At 47.4% G+C, this 21,418-nt stretch overlaps 1 protein-coding gene across 1 annotated transcript in view; it reads left to right on the top strand.

The window, feature by feature from the left end:
• AGBL1 (ATP/GTP binding protein-like 1) overlaps positions 1 to 21,418 on the top strand; it is a 346,662-nt gene that overhangs the window by 225,263 nt on the left and 99,981 nt on the right. The gene's annotated exons all lie outside the window — the stretch shown is intronic.

Below are 21,418 nucleotides of genomic sequence, written 5' to 3' on the forward strand. Positions count from 1 at the left end.
TCATCCCCCCCACCCCCAATCCTCCCCTGTCTCTAGCCGGTTGCCAGGCCTGGCAATCCTCGTTAAGCACCCTATTCTTCCCAGCAGTCATTTCTTCAAAACAGCTGCCTGGGTCTGGTGATTGGCTTCTAAAACACAGAAGATCCCGAAATGCAGTTCTTTCCTGTCAGGTCTGGCCCTCAAAATGCCATTTGACCCAAATGGAACCTCTGCCCTGAGCATGATTCCTCCCGGCCTTCCGTGGCCAGATCTCCCTTTTCTCCCACGGGATTGTGCAGGGAGGGAGAGTGGCCTCACATGTCATAAGAACATAAGAGACACCAATGTTGGATCAGGCCAAAGGCCCATCCAGTCCAACACTCTGTGTCACACGGTGGCCAGAAATACCAGTGCCATTAGAAGGTCCACCAGTGGGGCCAGGACATTAGAAGCCCTCCCACTGTTGACCCCCCCCCCCAACACCAAAGATGACGGGACAGGGCATCACTTGCCCCAGAGCCCCTATCTATACCTTGTGGCTAATAGCCACTGATGGACCTCTGCTCCATATGCTTATCTAATTCCCTTTTGAAGCCGTCCATGCTTGTAGCTGCCACCACTTCCTGTGGCAGTGAATTCCAAGTGTTAATCCCTCTTTGGGTGAAGAAGTACTTCCTTTTATCTGTTCTAACCCGACCGCTCAGCAATTTCATGGAGTGCCCACGAGTTCTTGTATTGTGAGAAAGGGAGAAAAGTACCTCTTTCTCTACCTGCTCTTTCCCATGCATAATCTTATAAACCTCAATCATGTTCAGGAGCTTTGTTCTAGCTGCTAAACTTGAAGAGCTCAGTACAGCGGGAAGGCACACAGAGAGACCTGAAAGACTGCCTTTAGGCAGCTGAACCATGTATTGAACCTGCAATGGGTGGCTGAAAACAACCTGTGGAAGGCGATTGGCAGGATTGGCACTGGATTTACTTTTGCTTGTGGATTTTGGATCATTGTGGTTTATTCAAAAGCTAAGTAAGCTACATCTTAGGGCCCCCAGTTATAAAGAACATCTAAATTCGTGTTGCCAACTCCAGGTTGAAAAATTCCTGGATATTTTTTTTTTGGGGGGAGCCTGGGGGGAGGGGACTCAGCGGGGTATACTGCCATAAAGTCCACCTTCCCAAGTAGCTATTTTCTCCAGAGGAACTGATCTCTCTCATCTGGAGATCAGTTGTAATTACAAGAGGTCCCCAGACCCCACCCGGAGGTTGGCAATTTTTTAAAATAATAAATTTCAGTACTAGAAGAATATACATCTTTTGGAACAAAGTTTGAATCCAGGGCTTAGTCCAGGCACGCGTGCCACTGGACTCAAACTTTGCCCTGTTGCTTCAGACCAATACAGCTACCCACCTGAACGTACACATCTTTTGGGTAATACTACGAAGTCTCATAAAGTTGCTAAATCTTTAGGGACTTAGCATGTTTTAATCTATCGTTGTGTGTGGGGGTGTCCCTACTTTCCTTTCTTTTTGGGGGGAGAGGTGATTGTGTTAGGCACAATCCCCTCTTTGACTGTTAAATGTACAGTTCAGGAAGCCAGGCTTCCTGGTAACCCCTTTCTTTGCCTGTCAGTACTTTGGGCACCAGTGGGAGGAAATGAGGTATGGAAGGAATATGCACCAGAGATGTGCTAGCACAGGGGTAGCCATATTTGCTTAACATGAGAGCTGCTTAAAATAAACATCAGATGTTTGAGAGCTGCAAGACATGAACAAATATTACACACACGTTTTTTATTGAAAAATATGCAAATTTGCTTTTTATTAACATTAAATGAGACTGCCAAAAATAAAAACAAAAGGAGTAAAAACAGATATTGATAATGATATTTATTTGCCCAATGATATTTATTTGTTTGCTGATTATATTTATTTGTTTAAGAGAGAGAGAAAGGGAGAGAGGTGGAAAGAAAGAATGAAAGAGGTGGAAAGAAAGAGAAAGAGAGAGAGGAAAAACAAAGAAAGCAAATAGATGGAGAAGGAAGGACAGAAGGAAGGGAGAAAGAGAAAGGTGGAAAGAGTAAAGAGGTGGAATGAAAGAAGGAGAGAGAGAGAAAGAGAGAGAAACAAACAAAGAAAGCAAATAGATGGGGAGGGAGGGGAAGAAAGGACAGAAGGAAGGGAGAAAGAGAAATGTGGAAAGAATGAAAGAGGTGGAATGAAAAAAGGAGAGAAACAAAAACAAAGAAAGCAAAGAGATGGGGGAGGCAGGGGAAGAAAGGAAGGAAGGAAGATGGGGAGGGAGGATGGAAGGAAGGGAGAAAGAGAAAGGTGGAAAAAATGAAAGAGATGGAAAGAAAGGAGAGAGAGAGAAACAGAGAGAAACAGAAAGAAAGCAGATGGGAGGAGGGAGGGAGGGGAGGAAGGAAGGAAGAGAGAGAGAAAGCAAGCAAGCAAATAGATGAGGGAGGGGGAGGAAGGGGGAGAGAGAGAATGAGAGAAAGGAAGGAAGGATGAAGGGAGAAAGGTGAAAAGAAAGAAAAAGGTAGAAAGAAAAAAAGTAGATGGGGATGGAGGGAGGGAGGGGAAAAGAGAGAAATGGAGGTGGAAAGAAAGCAAATAAATGAGGAGGGAGGGAGGGAGAGAGGTGGAAAGAAAGAAACTTTAACTGTTAATGTATTTTCCACACACACCCACACCCACTCCAGGTGGCTTGGCTTAGGAAAGGGATTTAAAGAGACAAATGTCTTCTCCAAGCTGGCAGGTGGGGCCGTATGGTAGGGGCTTGGAGAACACCTTTAACTTTAAATGTGTTCTCCAAGCCCCCCACCCCTGCTGCCACACTGGCTTGGCTTGGAGAAGGGATTTAAAGAGACTAATGCCGTCTCTGAGCCAAGCCAGCCAGCTGGTGTGGCAGTGGGGTGGGGCTTGGAGAACACATTTAACTTTAGATGGGAAGTATTGCGCCGGGTCGTGGCTCTTGGGTGCAGGGCTTCCCTGCCGACCAGCCGGCTGGTGGCGGGCAGGAGCCCACGAAATTAGGGGATCCTCCGCTTCCACCTTGGGGCTGGCAACCCTACCCCTTCCTCCACTTTACCTTTCCAACAACCCTGTGAGGAAGGTTAGGCTGAGAGTGTGTGACTGTCCCGAGGTCACCTGGTGAGCTTCCATGGCAGAGTGAGGATTTGAACCTGGGTCTCAGAAATCTCTCTACCCACTACACTGTCATTGCATCGATACCATGCAGTCTATTTTGGGGTTCACATGCAGGATACCGGAAATTCGGGTTCTGAGGGGGCCAAAGTCCACTGGATAGCCACAATCATATTTATTAACTTATTTATTACCCCTGCCTTTCTCCCCAATGGGGACCCAAAGCGGTATATGCGTATTTTATCCTTAAAAAAGCAGTTGCAAAAGATGGTGGGATTAAGACAAAGGATGCGGTACTTGAGCAGTGGGTTAACATTTCCCATATAGAAATTATTCCCTTCTTGACAGTTTTAACCTCGGTGGAAGGAAGAAAGGCACTTGTGATGTACACATGTTTTCCCCATAGCAGCTGGGATGTACGTGTGAATGAGTGACATTTGTTGCAGAAATAGTACAGGGGACTTTGAAACGTTAAAGAACCCTCTCCCCATCTGAAAGCTTACAGGTTAATGCATCCTTAGATCAAACCACCAGTTCAAACAATTGAATAAATAGTAAAATTGCCCCACTGTTATAAATGAGTCAATATAATTGTCACCTAGCTGTACTTCATAAAAGTAGCACCTGTCACAGAGAGAAAGAGAGAAAAGCCATCAGGTCAATAAAATTAATGGAAAGACTGGGCTTGCTTTCCAAAAACATAGCAAGGAGGCACCACACAAATATCTGTAGGGAGGGAGTCTCACAGCTGGGAGGCCACCACTGGGAAGGACCTGTAGCTACCCATCTTCCCTTGGAGCATGGGAGCAGAGACTTGGTAGTACATACATGCTTTATTTATGATCCAGAGATAATAAATGAGTGTAACTCATGTTCTCTCATGAGCAGTCCTCAAAAGAGCTCTCTCAGCCCTACCTACCTCACAGGGTGTCTGTTGTGAGGACAGGAAGGGAAGGAGATTGTAAGCCACTCTGAGACTCCTTCAGGTAGTGAAAAGTGGGGTATAAATCCAATCTCCTCCTCCTCCTCTTCTTCCTCTTCCTCCCTGTGGATAAAACCTTAGCACACAACTTGGCCACTTTAATGGAAGTCTCCCCTAAATGATCTTCAAAGAGGTGGGATGTATAAAACATATCCAATCTATTTAGGAGCTTAGAAGAAGGGTAAGTTGTATGGAGTGCATGTCCTTGTAGAAGTTACAATGTAATAACACATAGTTGACTGTTTTGACTGTGCCGGATTGGCTGGGGCAAAGGCGCTGGGAGTATGGAATGTGTGAGCATCTCTCTTGTAAAAGTGCTGAGGGCAAAAGATTAAACTGAGCCATAGTGAAGGCTGTGTGGGATTTGGGCGATTCTTGGGTGTAGAGGTAGTTTGCTGGCACAAAGATTCGAGTGTAACTCCCCACCACTGGATAAAGGCATGCTCAAGTATCAGCTTGGAGACCTGTGTCCAAAATTTGTTGTTTTATTATTTATTTGGCTTCCAAGAGGACGGAGTGCTGATGGGGAAAAGCCATATCGCTGTAAATTGCTCTCAATGGTGTGCACTCAGCCTGAGTGATGGGTGTCTAAAAGAATTAAGGGGGCTAATCCACATGGGTTAAAGTTTAGTTTAAGCCAATGGCATATTGCTAGATACCAGCTATGTGCCTCCAGTGATACTTGCCGCAACTCTATTCTATATATTTATTTTGTTCATATGACTGTCTCAAGCATATTTAAGTAAATTACGAATTCACATCAATCAATTAGTTATACATAAAATTTCCAAATTATAGAAACTATTTAATAAAAATAAAAGTGTAAAGCTATAAAACATTTCAAGTTGTGTTCCAACATGGAATTTAAAAAGGAATTTGGATCAAAATTTAACAGTTGTGAATCTAGGAAACTAAATAAAACTTCTGCTTTATAGCAATTATTTACGTTTCAATGCCAAGTATTTTGCTACTGGGACAGTAATTTCAGGGTTGATACCTGCCAGCAAGTGAGAGGTCATCCATGGCTCTAATGGAAGGTGATATTTGGATAGGATTGGATGTATCCAGTAGGACCTAAAAGCTAACCAATGAGAGCAAAAGAAGAGGAGGTGTGTCAAAGTCTCAATCTTTGCACATTCACAGGCACAAAGTCTGTCTGAATAGGGAATTCATGCAAAATGTCCCATTAATTTCACAGATGGTAGGGTATTTAGTTTTGCAAGAGTAAAGGCAAACCTATGAGAAGGGATGGTAAGATAACTTAAATATGCAGGAAGAGTCAATGAAGGAGGAATTCCTAGCACTAGAGATGAGCATACACACTTAGCATGTGTGGCTATACTGGTCGTGTCCCAACTGGACGCCTTCAGTCTAATCTGCTTCCATGCCTCTTGTTGAGCTATACCCAAGTGTCGAAAGAGGGAGGCCAAGGAGTTCCAGCTTCTTATCTATCTGCCTTGACCAAATTTTTCTATATTTATCTTCCTTCAGTAGATGTATCAGACTCTCAGGCAAAGGGATAGAAAAACCTCCAACCTTCATTTAAAAGCAGCCAACCAATCTCTAAATTCAAGGGAACGTTGTGCTAGCTCCCACCTAAGTACAGCTCCTGCCATGCATTTAGGAAGTTCCAAAATTCAATATAGGAACTGAGTCAGTGTATTATCCCCCAACTCTATTCCAAGGATTGCATTTGTGCACAGTGCACAGGATTGCATTTATGCACAGGATTGCATTTGTGCACATCAATTGTGCTCCTTAGGACTGTATGGCTTCTAGGAGGTGGGTGTCTTCATTTAAATAAGTTTGTGAGCAACACAGAAGTTTGGATAATACTTTGGCTTGAAGAAATTTAGTAGCGGAAGGGATGTGTGAGCCCCCATTCATGAAGAAAAATCTCAGGGTAGCTGATGCCACACTTTGGGCGCTCTCAGTGGCCTGAGTCAATAGGGCCTGTGGTTTGGAACACTAAACTGAGATATTTAAAAACCTTCACCTGGTCTATCTCATGCCCATCAATCTGCCATCTGTGTAATATATCTCCTAGTAAAAACTAGGATTGTAGTATTTTTGGAAGTTTAGTGTTGATGTTTCCTCCCTGCAGTATACTGTTAGAGCTAGAGATGGGCATGAACCACATTTTTGTGGTTTAGTTTGGTTTGTGGCCAAATCACGAACTGAACCACAGAACCATATGGACCAGGAGGTTGGTTAGTGAATCAAACCTGTTCGTATGGGTTTGTGAGCCATTTAAAGTTTAAATCCCTGCGTTCTCCTTCCCAAGAAAAGCAGCAGGATTCAGAAAGCAGGAGTTTAAATGGCTATGAGTTATTTCACCCCCCGCTTTCTGCTCACCACAACATTTGGCGGCAAGTGAAAAGCAGGCGGTGAAATGGCTAGGAGGCATTTCAACCCCTGCTTTCTGCTGGCCAGGAAAAGCTGTGACCAGCAGAAATCTGGAGGTGGAATGCCTGGGAGGCATTTCACTCCCTACTTTCTGCTGGCTGCAGCTTTTTGTAGCCAACAGGAAAGGCTCAGAGCCATTTAAACCCCTACTTTCTGCTCCCCATGGCTCTGAGCCATTTAAACAAAACAGATGGGTGGAATGGAGCTCCCACTGCTCAGCTGTTTTTTGTGAAGAGCAGAAATCAGGTGTTTAAATGTTTTGGAGCCATTTAAACCCCTGCTTTCTGCTCTTCATGAACTGCCAGGAATAGCATCAAAACAGCATCAAAAAAATAACAACAGCAAAAAAAGTTCATGGTGGTTGTTCAGTTCACGAACATGGCGTCACAAACCAACACCTGATAAAATTTAGTTTGTGAGCCAGTTTATGTCCATCCCTGGTTAGAGCCCAGAAGGCTCTTATGAGTCCTGCCTTGGAGTGGGGCAAGATGGCTGTGTTGTCTGCATAGAATAGCTCAGGTATGGGTCTGTTTGCCAACTTTGCTGGATGGAATTCTGGTCAGTGCTTGGATCATTGAATTATTATAGAAATTAAGTAAAAAGGGGGCCAAAATACAACCTTGCTTCACTCCCTTTTTTTGACAGGAATCCTGCGTGAGGTCGACCTTGGTGGTTGGTTCTTACAACCAGGAAATTATTCTCATGCAGCATACAAATGAGAGCAAGTAGTCTACAATCCATTGATGAGGCCTTTAATGTAGCCCCTAATCTGGCAATGCTCTTGAAGACCATGGGGTCTGGCACTATATTTCATTGCCAGGTGGTGTAAAACTAGGCATTAGTTTAAGGTGGAGTGGCTATGTCTCAAGCCCACCTGTTCTTTGGCTATGAGGTTAAGAACATAAGAACATAAGAGATGCCAATGTTGGATCAGGCCAAAGGCCCATCCAGTCCAACACTCTGTATCACACAGTGGCCAGAAATACCAGGGTTAGATTTGTCCCCTTTTTTGTCTATTGGAATGATAATGGCTAAGCCCCAGTCACTGGGAATCGGTGCTGACTGACTGATCATTGTGAAAAGACTGGCACCCATCAGTCAATATTTGTCTTAATCAGCTCTTGTGGTTTCAAGTTATACCCTGCAGCTTTCCCTCACTTAAGTAGATAAAGTAGCCTCTTTACTTCAGTTATTGTAACTGGAGGGCTTCATAGTAGAAGCGAACCCATGTGGTGTAGTGGTTAGAGTGTTGGCTTAGGATCTGGGAAACCCAGGTTCGAATCCTGACTTTTCCATGGAAGCTTGTTGGGTGACATTGGGTCAGTCACATACTCTCAGCCTAGCCTCCCTCACCGGGTTGTTGTGGGGATAAATTGGAGGAGAACAATGTAAGCCACTTTGGGTGCCCATTGGAGGAAAGGTTAGGGAACAAATGGAATTGTTGTTGTTCAGTCGCACAGTCGAGTCTGACTCTTCGTGACCCCATGGACCAGATCACGCCAGGCCTTCCGGTCTTCCGCCGTCCTCTGAAGTTGGCTCAATTTCATGATCGTTGCATCTATGACACTGTCTAACCATCTCATCCTTTGCTGTCCCCGTCTTCTTTGACCTTCAGTCTTTCCCAGCATCAGGATCATCTTATCCACGGAGTGCTCCCTTCTCATTTGGTGGCCAAAGTATTTGAGCTTCAGTTTCATTATCTGGCCTTCCAGGGAACAGTCAGGGTTGATTTCTTTTAGGATTGACTGATTTGATCTCCTTGCAGTCCAAGGGACTCTCAAGAGTCTTCTCCAGCACCAGAGTTCAAAAGAATCTATTCTTCGGCGCTCGGCCTTCCTTATAGTCCAACTCTCGCAGCCATACATGACTACTGGGAATACCATTGCTTGGACCATGCGTATTTTTGTTGGCAGGGTGATGTCTCTACTTTTTATCATGCTGTTTAGGTTCCCCATCGCTACTCAATAATAAACAAGATCTGCAAGATCTGCAATAAACAAGATCTGCGTAGGGGAGAAAACAGTCCCTTGAGCACCCTGGGGGCCAGCCATTTAGGGCTTTCTGAGTGATAATCAAGGAGGAAATGCTAGGGAACAAATGGAATACTCAATAATAAACAAGATCTGCATTCTTGGGCACTTGCGTAGGGGAGAAACAGTCCCTTGAGCACCCTGGGAGTCAGCCATTTAGGGCTTTCTGAGTGATAATCAGCACTTTGAATTGAAACCAGGAACTGATCCGTACAGGGGGTTGGACTAGATGACCCTGGAGGTCCCTTCCAACGCTATGATTCTATGATGGAACAACAAGGAGCAAAATGGGGGTAAGTGAAGTAAATACATATATCTTGCATACATACATTGAGAGCCAATGTGGTATAGTGGATAGAGTCTTGGCAGATTCAGGCTCTGCTGTGCAAGTTCGTTGGGTGACTTTGGCCCCATCACATTCTCTCAACCTAACCAACCAGGGTAGTTTCTGGAGAACATGGAGGAGGTAAGAACTGTGCTGGAAGCCACTTCTTGGGGATAAAAGCAGGGGATATATGAATACATACACAAGCATATGTGTGGCCAGTGCCCATAACCCTCCGACCTGGTCTGTCTGGCTCTGCGTTGAAGGTCCGAGAGCATCCTAAACTTGTCCTTGCTCAGCCTCATGCACCACCCTTGTGCACCGACATGGTGGAAAGAAACCCCGTGTGCAGGCCCTCTGAATCAACTCAGCGTCTGAAGACAATGGAGATTATCTTTATAAACAACCTTTTAAAGGTTTAATTAAATTAAATAACACCACTGCCAGGTAACTGGAACATGAAATGTGTGCGGCGCTCATTTGTAAACATTAGCAAATGTGAACTTAATATTCTGTTTGTTCTACAAGTGTTTCTCAGGTCTCAAGCTAACGGTTCTTTCCCCTCTGTTTATTTTCTCATTAATTATCTTTAATTGTAGATATCAAAAAACAAAAGAAAACCCCAAACAACCAAAAGAGCCATTTGTAACAATGTGGCAAAGTAGCTGTTAAGGAGTAGAATTCTCTTGCTCTCTTGGTGCCTTATACCAAAGCAGGTCCAGGGCTGGCAACCCCCCCCCCCCCCCCCCCCGTTGCTTACAGGGTTGGAAACTGGCCTTGCCAAGCATTGTGCCTTTGAGAGCAGCTTGGCATGCAGGATCCGTGCAGAAAAGCTTTTCAGAAATACAGAGAAGAGAACCATCCTCATCTTCTAATATCTGCACATTTAGTCATGGTGGAGAGTGCCGTCAAATTGCAGCCAACATATGGCAGCCCCAAAGGGTTTTCAAGGCAAGTGGTGGTTCCCTGGTTTGGAAATAGGGTTGCCAAGTCTGAAGCGGCACTGGAGCGGGGGACTCTTTGGGAGTGTGTGTCACTTTGGGAGTGTGTGTCCGCGCCGCAACCACATCACCCGGAAGTGACGCGACCACTATAGAGTTTTCCCTCTGATGACCGTGGCCCCACCCCCAGCATGCCCGGCGTGGTCGCGTCACTTCTGGGTGACGTGCACGTTGTGTGCTTTGGGGGTGGGGTCCCCCCGGGGCCCGATCCGCCGGCGGCAGGGAATGGGCCTCTGGGGCGGCCCCCTGGGGGGACTTGGCAAGCCTATTTGGAAAGCCCATTCCCTTGAAGCTCACCTGGCACATACCTTATTGGCTTTTAAAGGCCAGGTGGAGACCACTGTGGAAACCAAGCTTATAGCTGAGTTCGTACTTACTTTTGGAGTTTCTAACTCTATGGCCTGTCCTTTGTTTTTAATTATGTTTGTATATGTACTACTGATTTTACTGGTTATTGTTTGACTGCTTTTTTTTTAAAATCAGTTTCATTATATATTGTTTATTCGGATCCTTGGACCAGTTTTTTTAATTTTTGGGAAATTGTGATTTTAAAAAACGCTAAATAAATAAATAAGACACAATAACCATTATAAGCTAGAGCCAGTGAGATTTGGATCCATCTCCATTCTCCAACATTCCCAATGACGGCATAAGCTCCAAAATCCATTTTGGTACTTGGCAAATTCTTTCTCTAGCAACTCATTAGTAGACCTCTCATTTACCCAGCCAGGATGGGGATTTGCCTGCCACCATCCCCAAGTTCCAACCCCTGAGGAATTTGAGAAGCAGGAGAAAAATAGCCTCTGATATTCAAGAAATTTCCCCTTGTCTCTATGGTAAAGATCATAGAGACTAGGGGGAGGCAGCCTAGAGCATCAGTCAGAAATTATATCACATTGTCCCCAAACTCCCCTCCAAAAAAATCTTTTGGCATTTGCTAAGGCATTGGGGTGTGGGGTGGGGACTTTTGGTAGAAGAAATGCTGGTTTCTCTTCCTTTTGTGTGAGTTTGATCTGTTTGGGTAAGAGAACAAAGCTTTCTTTTTCCTTCAGGCCCTGTTGAACAGCAGGTGGTATGTCTCTGTGATTCAGGGTTGCCAGGCACTGCCTGGCAGAAAGGTTGTGGGGCAGAAACAGAAAGCTTGTGGGGAGGGATATGGAAGGGCAGCGACACTGGCTGTGGCATCATATGACTTCCAGTAAAAAAAAAACATAATTAACATAGGCAGCTCTAGGAACTGCCAGAAACTCTGTGGTAAAACCATAGTGTTCCCAGCAATTCCTATAGCTACCCTTTTCCCCTTTATTTTTTTCTTCACCCAAAAGCGACATGCCACCGTAGATGATGCTATGTTGTTGTTTTTTTAAAGAAAAAATTCTCCTGCTGCCACTTGGAGTAGTTGGCAGGCAACAGTAATGGGGTGGGCAATCCTCCACCCCGTCCAGGGGGACGGGACCCGTACTGGGGTGTATTGTGCAGGAAGTCCAGAAGATACACCGAAAGGCACTTGCGATCGGTAATTGGGACCCCCCCCACCAGAGCTGCTGCAGATATGTGTGAAAAAAAGCGCAAACACAAAAGGGGAAAAAACCACAATGCAATTCATTGCTGCTAATTTAAAATTGTCTGCAAGACTTCCCGATCCATATGCAGTTCCCATAAGCAATGCGCTACTGTCTTTTAGCAACAGTCAATAAAATGAATTCTGTATATGTGTGTGTGTGTGGGGGGGGGGATGGTCTGCAGCTTTGAGCATCTGATAAGAGTGGAATGGAAAAAGCAAAAAAACCCAGAGTTAATTCCCAGGCAGCCTCCGGTTCACTTTTGGGACTATAGGTGGCGTTCTTTGCCCAGCTAAAGAAATCAGGTAGAGAGGCGCTAAATACTCTCCTAATGGATATTGTGCCAATCTTCTTTTGAAGGGTGTTTAGTGGATGAAGGCTCCCGGTTGTGCTTGGAGTGCTTTCTTTTTAAAATTAGAAGCAGATGCACACAAATACTAGGGGAATACAACTGATCTGCAGCAGCAATTCTCTTAAGAGTCAGAAATCAGGGATGCTTCCAAAACGATCCAAATCTTTCATCTAAGCCTGAATCTGTGAATTTCCTTGTCTTGTTTCTAAAGTAACACCCACGTATGAGAGAAGTCTCCCGTCTTTCATGTTTTCTCAAAAGTCTGGATATTTGTACAGTGCATCATGCCAGCATGGTACTGTGTGGTTAGGGTGTCGCATGAGGATCTGGGAGACCCAGGTTCGATTCCCTACCCTACCATGGAAGTCTGCTGGGTGACCTTGGGCCAGTAACGCTAATCTCAGCCTAACCTACCTCACAGGGTTGTTGAGAGGGAAAAAACGGAAGAGGGGGAAACAGTGTCCTTGCGGTCCTTGGAGGACTGGGTGGAGCAAGAATGTGCTCCAGAAATAAATAATAAACGTGCCGTTTGCCACTGCTTTCAAGGGCAGAGGGTGGCCATGACTTGGCGAGACTCCCCCCAGGCCTGTCCTGTCCTCTGCCATTGCCCCCGCTGTAACTCGCCATCTGGCAGCAGCGCTAAGCCGGCTTCAGCAAGACAGGGAGAGACGAGGGTCACCCAGGAAGGAAGTGATCCCACAGGTCTCATTTCCTTGCCTAATCTGCCTGCCGCTCAGTTCACCGTGTCTCTTATCTGAGAGTTCTGGAATTGGACAGGTTCCGAAGGCTGAGTGCCCTTCATAGTTGCAGTTTCTGAGTCCCCACTTGGGGGCGCAGATCAGTTCCCCTGGAAGAAATGGCAGCTTTGGAAGGTGGCATCTATGGCAGCACACCCCTGGTGGGCTCCCTCCCCAAAACCCCATCCCCCCCACTCGCTCTGCCACAAATTTCCAGGAATTAAACAAACCAGAGTTGGCAACCTTCACTTAACCCTAACTTCTGGGTATATGCCCAGGATACATTGTAGTTTCCATGAGCTCTGCCTCTTCTTCTGAGAAAGTTTCCCTTCCGGAAGCCAATAGGTTGTCAGCTGTGCTGCCAATAGTATGGTGTGTGTTTTTGTTACATGTGCATTCCTTCCCTTGCGCTTAATTGCCTCTTCGCTGCAACGCTTATCTCTCAAGGCCACTGGAGGAGTTGAGGTGTCTCTGCCCAGACAGAGTCGTGGGAAGCTTCTTACCTTTTTTGCTTTTGCAGCCGTTTGTTCCCAGCTTGATGCCCGCGCACGGGAATCCCTGTAATTGGGTACTCCGCGGGGGTAGTGGTGAATATTTTTATTTATTTATTATTTTATTATTATTTTATTATTTATATTTTTATTCCGCCCTCCCCGTAGGCTCAGGGCGGCTATATGAACGCGCTATAACCTATAATGCGCATAGAATGCCCGCCATTCCTAACAGTGTTCCTGTCAACACATCTATAGCTTCAATAAAAGTAAAACCTTCTTATAAGTGTGTGCTTCGTTGTTGCTGTGGGTCCTGACATAGGTCTTGACATAATGTCCTCCCCTCTCCAGTGCTTTAGCAACTCTGATGTAAAGTACTGGGTTCGCACATGGAGACTCCGACCACGGCATGCTAACTAGACGCGTTTATTGTACTTCACAACAAGAGAAAAACACACGGCCCGGCAAGGGCCAACTATATACACTCCACCCGGGCATACCCACAGTCCCATTAGGGGGGGGGGGTTGAATTTCCCGCCAAGGTCCTATTGGAGGACTCAGGGTGGCCTAGGATCCTTGGTCCCTATTGTGTTTGGAACCAAGTTAAGGACTGAGGCTGCCGATCCCTGGTGGTGACCCGCAGACACAACACCCCTCCCCCCATAGTTCCAAGCCAACCTATGTCACATAGTCCTGTAGGTAGGCTGGCAGCTGTCGCTCTTGCAGGGAACGCTGGGGCTCCGGGACGGGGTTGCTCATGACCGGCTCTGGGCGGTCGGCTGAAACACTTTGCTGCAGTGGCAGCGGCAGTGTTTAATGAAGACAGGGTCTCCCGGGAAGAATCCCCAAAGAGCCTCCCTTTGTTCGGTTAGCCTCCTCAACTCCGGCGCCCAGTTCGGAGGCAGGCGGTCCAGCAGAATGGTGGGACAGCGGGGGTTCTGTGGGGCAGCAGCCATTGACGGGGTTTGGAGTAGTCCGCTGAGTTAGGAGGAAACGGGCTAGCCGGAACTCCCAGTCTCCGTCCGCAAGCCTGCTGAGGGCTTCCTTTGCGGTGCGCACCAACTGCTCCGCTTGTCCGTTGGTCACGGGGTGGAAGGGTGCAGACCTCACGTGCCGGATTAGGTTCCGCCAGAGGATGTCTTGGAACTCCTCCGAAGTGAATGCCACCCCGTTGTCCGAGACTATCGTGTGTGGCAGCCCATGGTCACGATGATCCAGCGCAGTGCACGGATGACTGCCTTCGCCGACATGGTGGTGACAGTGCTATTCTCCAACCATTTGGCGTATGAGTCTACTGTGACTAGGAAGATCCATCCTTGAAAGGAGCCGGCAAAGTCAATGTGTAGCCAGGACCATGGCTTGTGGGTGGACTCCCAGGAATGAGTGGGTGTGCTCAGTGGGTTCGGATGGACTGCCTGGCATGTCTGGCACTTCTGCACCCAGGACTCGATCTCCTCATCAATCCCTGGCCACCAGATGTAGCTCTGGGCCAGTGCTTTCATCCAGACTATTTCTGGGTGGGCTTCATAGAGCACGGTGAGGACGCGTTGTCTCAGGGCATTGGAGATGATCACCCTATCCCCTCACAGGAGGCACCCCTTGTAGGCAGACAATTCATTCTTGTGGGTGGCAAACGCTGTAAACTCTGGACCCGTGGAGGCCACGGGCCACCCCCTCACCGCCCAGCCCAAAACATGGGAGATGACAGGGTCACAGGCAATGCTCCCTCTAAGCTGTGGAGTCCTGTGAGCAAAAATTCTACTTTGTGAGCTGCTGGCATGAAAGTTGTGAGCGAGCGATTAGTTTGCTCTGGAGCCCTCCTTCCTGAGCGAAGACAAAAATGTGTGAGCCGGGGGCTGAAAAACTGTGAGCTAGCTCACACTATCTCAGCTTAGAGGGAACACTGGTCACAGGTCGAGCAGCTGGCAACATCAGCGGCCTGCAGGGGTGGTTCTGGGAGGGCCTCTAGCAGGAGAACCCCATGAGCGTGAGCCAGGTCAGCATCCACGGACAGGAGCAGCAGCTGGCTGAGGGCATCGGTGTGCCCCATTGCTTTCCCCGGGTGATGTTCCAGGCGGTAGTTGTAACCCGCTAGGAAGAGGGACCAGTGGAGGATCTGGGGAGAAAGCACCTGGGGATCTGCTTGTCAGCTGCAAAGAGTCTGAGAAGCAGCCTGTCATCCATCACAATAGTGAAGGGCCACCCACACTAAAAGTCGTGAATCTTCTTGACCCCCGCTACTATCGCCAGGCCCTCCCGGTCGATCTGGGCATAATTCTGCTCGGCGGCCGACAAAGGTCCGGGAGTAGTAGGCCACCGGGACCTTACGGCCGTCAGGGAGTAGGTGGTCCAAAACTGTGCCCATGCCGTAAGGGAAGGCGTTGCAGGTGAGGATCACCAGCAGGGACTCGTCAAAGTGCGCCAGCACCTCATTAGAAATCAGGAGCACCTTGACCCCCGGAACACTGTGGACTCTCGGGGGGCCCAGGACCACAGCACTGACTTGTCCAAGAGTCTGTGCAGCAGCTCCGCCACTACCACCCTGTGGGGCAGGAAGGCGTGATAAAAGTTCAGGAGCCCCAAGAATGCCCGAAGTTCCGCCTTGGACTTGGGTGGTGGGGCCTCCACGATGGCCTTGACTTTGTCCCTCGCCAAATGGAGGCCTGACGCATCCACCCAGAACCCTAAGAAATCCACTTTGGGGACCCCAAGCAGGCATTTCTCCTGCTTCAGCTTCAGGCTGGCCTGGTCGAAATGGCAGAGGAGTGCACAGAGATGGGTGGCAAAGTCGTCTGGGGTGGCCGCAGTGATGAGGACATCATCACAAAATGGCATCACTCCAGGGATCCCTTTTAAAAGAGAGTCCATGAGATGCTGGAAGAGCCCTGGAGCCACACTCACCCCGAACTGTAAGCGCTTCACTTTGAATGCCCCCCTATGAGTGACTATGGTCTGGGCTGTGGCCATAGCATCACCCACTGGCAGTTGTTGGTATGCTTGTGCGAGGTCCAACTTGCCGAAGATTTCGGACCCCGCTAACGTGGCCAATACGTGACTCACAACTGGGACCAGGTATGAATGGTCCTGTAGAGCCCTGTTCAAGGTGGATTTGTAGTCTGCGCAGATGCGGACATTGCCATTGGGCTTCACTGGGGTTACAGTGGGGGTCTCCTACGCCACATGTGAGACCGGTTCCAGGACCCCTTGTGCCACCAACCGGTCCAGTTCCACATCAATTTTAAGCTGTAGGGCAAACGGGGCGCGTCGGAACTGCATGTGGATGGGGGTCACCTTGGGGTCAAGTTGTAGTGAAACTGGGGGCCCCTTGTAACATCCTAGAGCCCCATCAAACACCATGGGGAATTCCCCACAAACCTCGCTAAAGTCTCTTGGGGCGCATTGTTTGATCCCTCCTATTGTGATTCCCAGTGGAGCAAACCAAGCCCAACCTAGGAGGCTGACCAGGTTCCCTTCGACTACTATTAAGTCTAGGTAGCCCTCAAACCCCCAGTACTGTACCCGGAAGGCCCCCACACCCTGTATAGGGACTAGGTTCCTTTGAAAGTCCACCAGGTTCAAGGGTGAGGGTCGCAGGCGGGGGCCCCCTTTCGGAAAAAGACTTTTCAGTGTTTCCACCAAAATGATGGACGCCGTGGACCCAGAGTCTAACTCCATGGAGCAGGGGGAATCAGGGGGACCCCTCTATCTGAACCTGGACCTGTATTTTAGGGGCTGTTGTCTGGCTAGGGAGACGTAATACCTGGAGTGAAGGTTGGCTTGTCAGAAGGTAGAGTTCCTCTGTGTCCTCAGTGGCCTCGTAATGTGCCACGGCCTGGCAACATGGTCGCAGCTTGGTGTTCGGGGTCCGAGCTCCTTTGGACCTGCATACGTGGGCTAGATGTCCTTGCTTTCCCCATGTGTGGCATGTAGTGTCGCGGAAACGGCACGACTTGTGCTCGTGGGCGTCTCCACAGTTGGCACACGGTGCTCGGGCAGCGGACTTGTTGGGGTGCCCAGTCACTTCTGCAGGCCCGGGAGGCTCCCTGCACCTGGAGGGGTGGACAAGCCGGACGTCCTCTTCATCTGAGTTGTCGGATGCTGCTTCAGGAGACACGAGGTGTGACGCCAATGGCGGACGGTCGTGGTGAGAGGCTTCATAGGCGGTGGCGAGCTGTAGGACATCATCAATTTTGAGATCGGCGGTGCCTGCCAGCTTGCGGTGGAGTTTGGCGTCTCCCAGACCCCAGATGAACTGAGTCAAGATGTTCTCCTCCACCATCCTGAACCCGCAATCCATCGTGTGTTGGCGAAGTGCAGCCATGAAGGCAGCGGCCGTCTCATTGGGCTTCTGTGCAAAAAAAATAATAATAATAAAATTGGCCCATTCAGATTTGGCCGAATCGGGCAGAATCAATTTTGGCTGGCAGTAAGACTCCCGCATGTCAGTTTCGTCAGTAGGAGCCCTCTTTCGGCCAGCCGAATGTCAATTTCAGCCCCATTATATCCTACTAGAAATAAGGCCCGTTGTGGAAATAAATACAATGAGATCTAGAAAGAGGCTCTGGGAGAGTGCTCTGGCTTTAGGCAAACAGTGTCAGTCTGCTTTTAAAACATGAACCTGGGACCTGCACACCACCAGAATACAGCAGGTTCCATATGCAACTGACATTCCAACTGCCTTGCGGGGGGGGGAGTTTGAGGTGTGGAATGGAGTGAAGTCCAATCAGCTTCCATATGCAAAAGACCAGGTTGTCGCAGCAGTTGTGGTGTGGGCGGGACCCGGGCTTTGCCTTCTGATTGGTGGTGATATATGCTGAGGAGCAGTGCCATCAGCCATACACTAAGGGAGTGCATTTTAGAATTAGAACTTTGGCACCCACTATTCAATTATATATAAGGAGAGATGGGCCATTGAAGTCAATGGCAAAAACATAGGGTGTATTCTGGGGGCTGGAGCCAGAATATACCCTATGTTTTTGCCATTGACCTCAATGGCCCATGGGATATAATGGGGCCGAATTCGGCGGCAATTTGGCGGCAAGCTGATTCAGATCAGAGAATTTGAATCGGCCTGCAGCAGCCCGAAAGGGGTCTGAATGGGCCATTTTCGGGGGTGCATTCGGTTTGTACGAACCGAATGCACATTCCTAGTTGTGGGCTTGGGCATGTAGTACTTGGTCAAGGCTGCGATAATCTCCCCGTACGTATTTTCTAGGAGTGCCTTGGGGTCCAGGAGGCTGCTTACTAGCCGAATGGTGGCCACCCCACATGAGCTTAGGAGGAGATCCCTTTTTTTGCTGGTGTCGGTGACCTCGTGGTAGGCGAGATAGCAGGTTAAATGGTCTACCCACGAGTCCCAGAATTTAGAGACTGTGGGGTCAAAGACCTCGAGGTGTCCCAGAGTGGCCGCCATGACTCTTTAGTGAAGCAGGGAGCAGTGTCCAGGAGTTCTGTGCACGTTGCGCATTGGGAGTGATGTGGGGTATGGCAGCTTCCACTGGATTGATGCTCGGTGCGGTGCTGGATTAAGAGTCAGGCTCGCTCATCGGGATCCCACCTTTGTTTCCACTGTAAAGTACTGGGTTCGCATATGGAGACTCGGGCTATGACATGCTAACTAGATGCGTTTATTGTACTTCACAACAAGAGAACACCCACGGCCCGGCAAGGGCCAACTATATACACTCCACCCGGGCACACCCACAGTCCCATTGGACTGTCCTATTTCCCGCCAAGGTCCTATTGAAGGACTCAGGGTGGCCTAGGATCCTTGGTCCCTATTGTGTTTGGAACCAAGCTAAGGACTGAGGCTTCTGACCCCTGGTGGCAGTCCGCAGACACAACAACTGATGTGATTTGTATCTACTGGATATTTTTGTATGGCATTTTACTGCTGTGCAGACACGTTTTCCCCCAGAGGTGAAACACCACACAAAAAGAATCTTGGCTGACATACATGTGTCAAGACAGATGGTTGGCTTTATTTTAAAAATGTGTAATTGCTCATGTGTACTTGCTCTTAGCGGTAGGGAAAAGATACCTTAGCAAAGCAGGTGTGATGGACAGCCTTTAAAACAGGCTTCAACAGTACCGGGAGGTGAACAGTTACATCTCCTCCAACTAAGGGCAGAAATTTTTATTAGCTGGGTGCTGAGGGGGAATGGGCATTTGGACAGATTCCTGATTTGAGAGAAGAGAGACGATGCTGTACCTTAACTGTTAAAACCAGCTCTGTGGAAAAATACAGTGGAAGGCCTGAAAGTGTCTGAGTCTCAGGCTGTGCTGAAATAAGTTTTACACAGGCATGAGAGCTGGGAATGAGATTTGGCAGGGTGGTTGGTTAGTGAGATGAGACATCCATTCAGGCCAAAGGAAAGGGGAGTATCAGGTTCCCAGTCTTCCGGGGAAAGAAGAAGAATCCCTGCCCAGTCAAACAGGGAGAGGCATCCCTGGGAGGAGGAGGAGGAGATCCCTGGTCTGTTGTGGAAGGAAACTGCTTGAGACACCTCCAGAGACAGATAGAAATCAGAGATTGAAAGGAAGGGAGTTAGGTACTGAAAGAAGGCACCAGCCCCAAGGAAATAAGAGGAGAAACTCTATTAAGAAGTACTGTAGTGCTTTTTCAGCCCTGGCCCCCACCTGGTGGAACCCTCTGCCAGAAGACATCTGTGCCCTGCGGGAGTTATAACCTTTCTGCAGGGCATGTAAGGCAGAGATGTTCCGCCAGGCATTTGGTTGAGGACAGTGATGGGGGGACGGTATGATACCTGGCACTCTCATACACTTCCCCATCTCTCACAACCCCTCCCCCCAAGGAAGCCAGGGGGAGCCAATTTTTCCACCATCTGGTATATGTACCTTGTTTCTATTTATCGATTTATTTTATTTTATTTTTTTAATTTACATTTTATTATTGAGTATATCAGTCCAACACAAAGATAATTCACTATTCATCTTATTGATATTCTCATTTTCCAGTTTTAACAATCGTGAAACAAACAATCAAAAGGAAAAAAAATCCATCTGAGGTTACTATTGCAACAACCAATTTTTTCTCTCTCTTTTAATCCCTCTTCTTTTCTTATGCCCCTATCTTACCCGTTTGTAAATCCCATCCAACTTCCCCATAACTTATAAATCCTCATAATACCACTCAAAAACTACAGTTTCTACTAACTCACATAATACTATGTTCTTCTTTCATCTTCTGTACCTGAAACTGGTTTTAATGTTTTAAATTAAAGAGGTTATTAGTGAGATTATTAAAAAAAATGATGAGGTTATTAAAAATTTTAAAAATGGAAAATCTCCAGGCATAGATGGTTGTGGCTCAGAATTTTACTAACAATTCAGAGTCCTATTACTCCCATTTATGACAAAATTATTTAACCAAATAATGAAAGATAAATAAGCACCACACTCATGGGAAGACGCAAGAATCACAGTGATTTTAAAGCCTGGTAAACAAGCAAACCAACTAGACTCATATCGACCAATAGCATTATTGACCCAAGATGCAAAAATCTTCACTGCTGTCCTTGTGTCTAGACTGAGTACTATAATTGAGAATTATGTTTCTCCAGACCAACTGGGTTTTGTACTCCAAAGGAAAATAGCAGATCCAATATGTAGAATATTAAATGCTGTTTACATTAGTAAAAAAAAATCAGACGCTATTAGCCATTGCATCTCTTGATGCACAGAAAGCTTTTGATCATTTGGAATGGGATTTTGTCATTAGACTGCTAAGAACATTAAATATTGGGCAATACTTTATTAATGCAATTCAGTCAGTATATCAAAAGTCCAAAGCCAGAGTACGAATAAATGGTTTTAATTCTGCTAGTTTTCCCCTGATTAGAGGAACTAAACGGGGCTGCCCTTTGTCACTTTTTATCCTTTCATTAGAACCTCTGGCAATTGCAATAAGGGCTAATAAGCAAATTCAAGGCCTAGAGCTAAATGGACTTCGAATAATAGAATCATAGAATGTTAGGGTTGGAAGGGATCTTGCAGGTAATCTAGTCCAACCCCCCGCACTCTGCAGGAGCATTGCCGAAAGAAAGCACTGCAACATACCCAAAAGATGGTCGTCCAGCCTCTGCTTGAAAATGTCCAGCGAAGGAGCATCCACCACCTCCTGAGGCAGTCTGTTCCACTGGTCAACCACTCTTACAGTTAGGATGTTTCTCCTGATATTTAGCCGGTAACGACTCCCTTGTAATTTCCACCCATTAGATCTAGATCCGCTCCATCTTCTATATGACAGCCCTTCAAATATTTGAAGACTGCAATCATGTCCCCTCTAAGCCTCCTCTTTCCCAGGCTAAACATACCCAACTCTTTCAGCCTTTCCTTGTAAGACTTGGATTCCAACCCTCTCACCATCCTGGTTGCCCTCTTCTG

This window comes from Gekko japonicus, unplaced genomic scaffold (assembly GCF_001447785.1).
Source record: "Gekko japonicus isolate JY-2015 unplaced genomic scaffold, Gekko_japonicus_V1.1 scaffold744, whole genome shotgun sequence".
Taxonomy (NCBI): Eukaryota; Metazoa; Chordata; class Lepidosauria; order Squamata; family Gekkonidae; genus Gekko; species Gekko japonicus.